Source organism: Dipteris shenzhenensis, chromosome 25 (genome assembly GCF_047967505.1).
Source record: "Dipteris shenzhenensis isolate YYH24624 ecotype China chromosome 25, Dip_SZ_1.0, whole genome shotgun sequence".
Taxonomy (NCBI): Eukaryota; Viridiplantae; Streptophyta; class Polypodiopsida; order Gleicheniales; family Dipteridaceae; genus Dipteris; species Dipteris shenzhenensis.
Window position 1 is genome coordinate 52,039,354 of NC_141620.1, and position 8,086 is coordinate 52,047,439.

The following is an 8,086-nucleotide window of genomic DNA, read 5'->3' on the forward strand; positions in this document are numbered from 1 at the left end:
AGTAACGCAGAGCGGAGACACCCTCTGATTCCATTTAGCAATTTTGCTCTTAAAACCTGTAATTCCCCAATCACAACCCTCCAAAACATTACATTATACATGAAATAAGGCGTCGTCTTGCAAACCGCCAGAAGTCTTCTTCTCCAAACATCCAAACTGTCCCTCAGCGCATTTTCCTCAACCAACTCTTCTTAGCTATTGCTGCAACCCACAGATCTCGATCATTTCCCAAGTCATCAAGGAGCATCTCTGAAGCTCCTTCCCAACCTCATTAACAAAGCCTTTCATATTTCCATTATCAACATACACCTTATTACTAGGCCAGCTGTCCCTTAACTTACTGAGTTAGCACAATTGTCTTCTGCACACTAGAGAGGATGTTTACCCTACCAATCTCTTCCATGTTCATCCAGATCCCTCCACCAGGGTCACAAATACTTTGAAAGTAATCATACATGTATTACACAAACTCTCCACATGCCTAGCTGCAACCACCAATGGTTTAAACTGTCCTCTATAAGGTATTGCCTGATCAATGGCTAGCAGGGCATTTATAACAGCATCATGGATATTCATACCGAAGACAACAAATCCATACTGTCTGCCGTGAACAATTATGCTGAGAATGAATTTAGTTTTGTTGGCCATAGCCTTTGCCATAACTTTGTACACACAATTCAGCATCGTGAGTGGCCTCCAGTGCCCTAGCATCACCCTATTCTGGTTTTTGGGGATTAGTTTCACTATCCCCGTGTTGAAACTATGTGGCATATACCCTTTCAAGGAACACTGGTTAATCATTGTAGTCATATCTCTGCCACATGTGCTCCAGTAATGAATGACCTCTATAACTGAATTGCCGCATACGGCATTACTCTTCTCTGGATATTGCTCAAGAAAGCATCCAACCTCTGATCATGGTCTCACACTAAGGGAGGTTCAGAGCCAGCCACACTAGCCAAATACTTGATGAATATTTCTACAATCTCTTTTTCCTGTTATACTATAACCCATCACTATCCATGACTGCTATTATATTCTCACGCATTGTTTTCTCTCTAACTTCTTGGGAAAAAAATGCAGTTGAGTTATCTCCCTCCTGCATCCACCTTAAACTCGATTAAATCTTGAGAGAGCCAAACCCTCTCAAAAAGAGCTCCACTATACTTAAGAGAGGGGGCTACATGCAATCTTCAAGGGCCTCTACAATTGCCGGCAGACATCTTCATTAGTCTTGCTCTATTGCGACCAAACTCTTTGGCCAATTGGGCTATACTCTTAATGCATGCATTCCATCGTGCAACTGCATTCGGATATTTTCTTGAATCATCAATCCACTTCCTTTGAGTAGCATCAGCAAAAGACTGAACTCGAAGGAAAGAAGTGTTAAATTTGAAAGATATTGGACCTTTGTTTTGTGTGCCCAATCTTAGCTACGTCAAAGCTGGCCATCGATCTGAAGACAATTCATCCGTTAGCACCTGTCCTCTAAGCTCAGGGATAACCCACCATCCACCTTCCGTAAAATAGATCCCATCTAACGTAGCAGCTCTCCAGCTCATATCAGCATGCCTATTATGCCGTGTCAGTCTTCTACACTCTTTTAACATTGTCATACTCTACCATCAACTGATACACACATGACCTAGGTTGTCTCACTCATCTATTTCATGATTCAATATTGGCATCACCTAATGTGATCTATCTATAGCATCAAATGAATTATTCTAGTCACCCAGACATACTGCATGTTTACCTGCAATAGCATTTCTAAGTCTATTCACAAAATGGCCCTCTGCATTGAATTATTAGGGGCATACGTCGAAGCAACAGTCAGTTATTAGGGGCATACACCGAAACAACCGTCAGTTTAGTGCCTTGTATATCGATTTCCACCAACTTCATCCTTTGAAATCAAAACCACAGAAAGGTTTGTGGATAGCGGCATTGCTATACCGAACAGTTACAAACCAACTAATACCTGGGAAGTTTCCAATCTGATAGTTCATTATTGCCTACCTTAAGCTTTTGCAGAGCCACAAGCTTTTCAATAAGATGATGGTCATTTCACTTCCCTTGGATAGATTTATGTGCACCTAACTCTTGTGAACCGTCAACATATAAAGCACTTTGTTTATTGCGTGTTCATTTCTATGTGCAATTTCAAATGCTCAATTAGATGTAAGGCTGGGCTGAATCGAATTGAACCAGCAATGCAATGCAATAAAGACATCCCTCACTTCCAAAACTCCATTTTAAGAACAATGCCTCAGTTGTCAGGCCCTTCAAACCACCCACATCTTGGGACGTTGCCCACATCTCATCTCATACTATGAATTGACGTCCCTACATCTTGGGACATTGCATGTATCTCATCCCATACTATGAATTGACCTCCCCAGAGTATGCATCGCACCTATGTAGATATATAGATAAGTCCTCAATACAAGTTTCTCACGTCTCCAATGGTATGTGGAGATTTATGCCTTAGTACATCCAACTCCTCGGGTTTCATTTTTGCATTCATCATCACTGATTCTTTCACCTTAACATAGAGCATATTTTATCCTTGTCAATTCCCACCAATTGTGATCAGTAGATCAATTTCATTCGAATATTATGGCATCAATTTAGTTATGCCACAATTATCAACACCATAGAAGATCAACAGCTCACCCCTCACCATAAGGCCATTTATGCTCCAATGCAAATCGAAAGCCCTTCCTCACCACCACAAGAAAATTTATGCACTGGTACAATCTTAACCCAGTGTAACGGACATGATCAGGTTTAGGCATAGAGCAACCTGGAGAACCTTAGTGTTCCACATGCACTTATTGTTGTAGTATATAATCCATCCTTGATGTAAATTAGTAGTTAGATCCTAGACTTAATGTATATCCTCATGGTAACATTTGATAGCTCACATGTCTTGAGGATAGTTATGCCTTTTCAATCATATTTCAAGCTTCTAGAGCCTTTTACTATTACCTCCTTAATGAACCTATAGAGATGCTATACTTATTGTTGATGGATGTTCATCCATATACATAGAAGACCACCTTTAGCTCATGATGGTTGAGCACATAAGTTTGAAAGGTTCCATGTCTTATCAAATTTTTGAGCCTCTTTAGTGCTGACATGACAAGCTCAATGATAGCTAGAGCTAGGCATGAGATGTGCTGGCATAGTAGATAGTGTAAAATCTTGATATGCTATGCATTGTGTGAGAGTTGTGAGGCTATTCTTATATAATTATGATGGATTAGTGATGGTTTGCTTCAGAGCCGATGTGCTTTCTCGCTTTGCCTTATCTTTTGTCCTGGTATAAAAGCCTGTAGAGTTGGTTAATCTTAATAGAAAAGCATAACAATCTGCTTGCCTCTAATTCTTATGAAAAAAGGCGACATTGCCTATAGAAGAAAGAGTGTGGAGAGTGAAGATTTGTCTTGATATGGTCATTTACCCATCATTTGAAGGATTGGGCATGCTTATGGAATCCGGCAACCATTGAGAGTTGATGATTGATCAGTCCTAAGAAAATAGCCAATGTCTTGATGAATCTTGCAACCATTAAAAGTTGAGATTAATCAACATTCTTGTCGAATCCGAGAACCATTGAGTGTTGATGATTGATCAACCCTAAGAAGGAAGAAAATAACCAATGTCTTAATAGATCTAGTATGAAGAAAAATTATATAGCTTTGTGTTGCCATCAAGCCTTGTGATCTCCAAGAATCTTAGACTAGCATTCACATAGGGCCCAAGAGCATTGCCATTTTAGACAAACTCTAAGGCAAGATTTCCACTAAGTTTATGACATCAGTTATGGTAGAATGTTAGTTTGTGCTACTATGAACAACATAGTAAGCTTCAGGAAAATACAATGCTTATTCTTAATGGGTCCATTGTATATGCTATTAGCTAGCCTTGAGAGATCAAAATATCTATTTCAAGATTTTGTTAACTCCAAGATCTTGCTATTCATGGAGCCCCATAGCTTAAAGGCTACTCATTGAGCTTGCCTTGACAATAGAAGGGTGAAGTGATACTGGTGGTGAAGTATGGCATGTTGCAACGTAAAGCCCAAGAAGATACTTAACAAGATTTGCAAGGGACCATGCTACTCTACTTTATTTGATAAAATAAAGCTTGTGTAGGGTGTAACTAACTTAGCATAGGGCCAATTATAACTCCAAGAAGCCCCCACCAAGACTACTTTATCGATTGTCTAGTAGGCTCTTAGAATGAAGACACTCATCGAGGGATTTCACCAGCTCTATGAAGAAGGCTCCATGTTACTCAATCGGTTTGTAGGCATTGAAAAAGCAACTGAGGAGGTGCCCATCTCCTCTAAACATACCGTGCCAATACACCAAAAATTATTGTCCAATATACCTCAAACATAATCAACCTCTTTTATTTTACCTTGATAGGATTCACAAGAGGACATGTCCAAGGCATATGGGACGAATTCAGTTAACAGGACAGATGAGAGATACAAGTTCTATAGCACATGGCACAAAACTAGATGCCAAGATAGAGAGCATATGTCAACAAGATAAAAGTAGAATAGCAAAAGATAGGCTAAGGCTTGAATCACTAAGATGGCTACACAATTGGATACTCTCCAAGAAGAATTTGACACCTACCACACATGACATGCCAAGCTCTAGTGTCAGCACTCAGCTTTGTGAATCATAAAGACAAGGTCATGGGGCAGGGAATGTGGCCCAATAATAAGAACTAAAAGTGGTAGCAAAACCTTAGTTCCAAGCCCTAAACTTTGAGGTGAAACGATATTGCAATAAATGCAAAGCATAAAACAATAAGATCTACAACCTCAAGATTGATACAGTTGCAAGACCAAGGCCGGCTTACCTGATAGACATCAATGAAAAAAGGGACATGCTCTAAGCATAGTTAAAGTAGTATTAAGACAAGTGCCTCTTGGATGAGCACCCCTTCAAGATCCCTTGATGTCATGGCCGAAAGAACCTAGAGGATGGCACTGGATTATAGGCTCATGGACCTATTACTTTGAATGTCATCACTCCCACTCATTGTGCTTTTACTCAATAGGTCGAGTCAAGCATCCATGGGTTTTAAATAGCAAGCGTGCTTGCCTTACTACACTGACAACATATGGGTTCCCAACAACATTCATACTATCAAACACAAAGTTTGAGTCCCCTCAAGACATGGAGCCAACGAAATAGGAATAAGTAAACTTTGAGCAATTCAAGTTAGCTAGCTATGATCCTTAACACTCTTTGCCATTCCAATCCATTAGGAAACAATGGAGCTCATTTTGGGGATTTTAGGTTGGCAAAAAAAAGAGATCCTCCAATGAGAGAGAGGGGCCAATGTTACGTTGGAAATGCTTTTCTTTTTTCAAAAAATAGGTTGTCTCTCTCTAGAGATGCCCAACACACTGACATTTTTGAAGTTCTCGCTCTTGTGCTAAATTGACATTTCAAAGTTCCTACTCTCATTTTTCAGTGTGTCATAAATTCTGCGTCCAAGGACCCTAATGGATTTCTACTATTTTTGTGCAGAATTTAGTGTTTTTGACATATCCACTGTGTACAAAGCAGGTAAAAACTCCCAAAGCCACTTTTGAATCACTAAATTTGGACATGTAGAGGGGTCAAAATGATTAAAAAAGGTGCTAAAGAGCACTGTACTAAAGAATGCAATTTGGGCACTTGACCAGAGACCATATAAATTTATGCTTCTCACTCTAAAACTTTTTAATTTTGAGCCAAGGAAATAAGAAAATCACGGATTTCTTATAAGGCCCCAAAATGAGATCCATTTTTTCCTAATGCCTCGATAGCTCCCTCCCCTCCTCATTGAATGTTTTAAATGATGTGGAAAATGCTAAACTAATGTGGGAGAACTAGGCCTAAGCTCTAATACAATGTTAAAATGAGGGATCTCTAACATCAGACTCCAAGCCATAATGGTTCAAGAAATCTTATCTATCCAGATAAAAAGCTCCCCATTTCGTCCGCATATACCATCTCCATTCAAACAAAAGGCCTTCAATACACCATTCCATTCTCTTACCTCCTTGGCCACTATAAAACTCTACAATTACATGGAGTAATCTTGTAACTATAAGAGTACTCCATTCCATCCCCTTATCTCGTTGCCCCACTATAAGCCTCTACAACTACATGGAATAATCTTACAACAAAAAATGAGGACTATGGCATAGAGGGAGCAACTAAATCATAAAATAGACTAGAAATCGTTCCAAGCCTAAATCCTAGTGCTCAAGAAGCCAAACAAAACAAATATTGTCAAACTAATTCACCAAGCTACTTTGGCAAATTGCGAAGCTCCTCACCATGAACCCCACCAAGTCTCAAGCTATGTTGGTGAAAGCCTCCAACTATTCTATCGAGATCCCTAAGAGAAATGGGTCCAGGGACATGCATGGATGTACCTATGGAGATAAATTCCATCTACCCTTGGCTACCCAAGGTGACATTAGTAGAGGTAGACCTGATTGCCCCATTTCTCACCACCAAACCAAGCACCTCATCCCCATCCCACCATACCCAACTCAGCTAGATGGTGGCTACAATATGCTGCACCAAGTACCAACACTGATACCCCAACCCACATCACGTACTCCCCAAGAACCCCAAATTAGTCATGGCTCAGTCACACCTACAATGAAATTTCTATAGCCATAGTACAAAGACTCTAACCTTTGTTCCTACTTATGTTTGCACCAGCCTCGAGCTCCCTCTAAGCTTTGGACTATGAGGACTCAATCAAAGCTAAGCCACCAATGTTAATCCACAACAGTCACATGCAAGAAACTCACAACTAGGGGTCAATGTTTGCTTGCGTGTAGCCATTTTTGGTGAGGTCTAGGGCATTTTTTGTATATACATATCTTGCTTGACCCATAACTTATGCATTGCTCAATGAAATTTGGCAAACTTGGTCTTCAAGTTGTAGTACACATTCCAAAATTTAACATGAGACCAAAATAATATGGAATAAATATTTGGAATTAAACTATTAAGCATTACAAGTGCTATGTTGTGTGTGAAGCATGCATCCTAAAGAGTATAGGATATAAAAATTCATTCAAAAATATCAAAATTTTATTCTATAGATACATGCAACCAAGTAATTATTCAAAATTACACTATGTGATCTCCTTATCAAGCAAAGGACACACCTAATTGAGAACATTAGATGTGGTTTAAGAGGCCTCCAATGTCGAGCTAAAATTATGCACACCCATTCAAGGCTAGGCTCCATAACTTTTTCTTGACTTTTTGAAACTTGTGAGACCACTTATCCTATACTACCACCATGTTGGTTGCAATACTAAAACAACCATCATGCTAGTTGTAATCCTAAAATAGCTTGTTCGTATAAAGGAAATGTGTATTTGAATGGCTACAAACTTTCAACAACTTTGGCAATATATAAAGAGTGGTTTCATTAATCATTAAACAGATACATCTCATACATTCAGGTCTTTTAGCTACATCTAATCACTTGGAGTCCCTGATGGGAGGATCGACCCTTCTCACTCCTTCAAGGGGCTGGTTCCACATTTTACTTTCTATTTTGAGCTCTTTGGGGTATGTTCACTCCTTGATGGGAGGATTGGTCCTTCTTCCTAAGGATTTGGGCTTCTTCCTTCAGGCTCCTTTCTTGCAGGGGGACGGTTCTGCCCTCCAAGGCTCTTTCTTTTTGGACATCCAGCCTAAATGGCAAATGCTCTTGTAGTGTCTATTTTCTTACTTTGGATACCTATAATAGGTAGGCAAAATTAATGTTTCCATGACCTGGGTAGTGACAAGTTACAATCTTTGTATTTCAAGGCTGCATCCACAAACACACCAAAACAAAACACGTGTAGGGATTGGCTAGACTGGGGCCATCAGATCATGCACTCATCTATGATGTACCCATGGCAGACCCAACATGTATGACCTTGCCGATAGGATAGTCATTTGGTTTAACTATTGCGGCGACTGTCAATACCACAATCTGACCATGTTCATTAGTTTCTTGATTCCTTCCTCCCTCGTCCTGGGGGCATGGATGG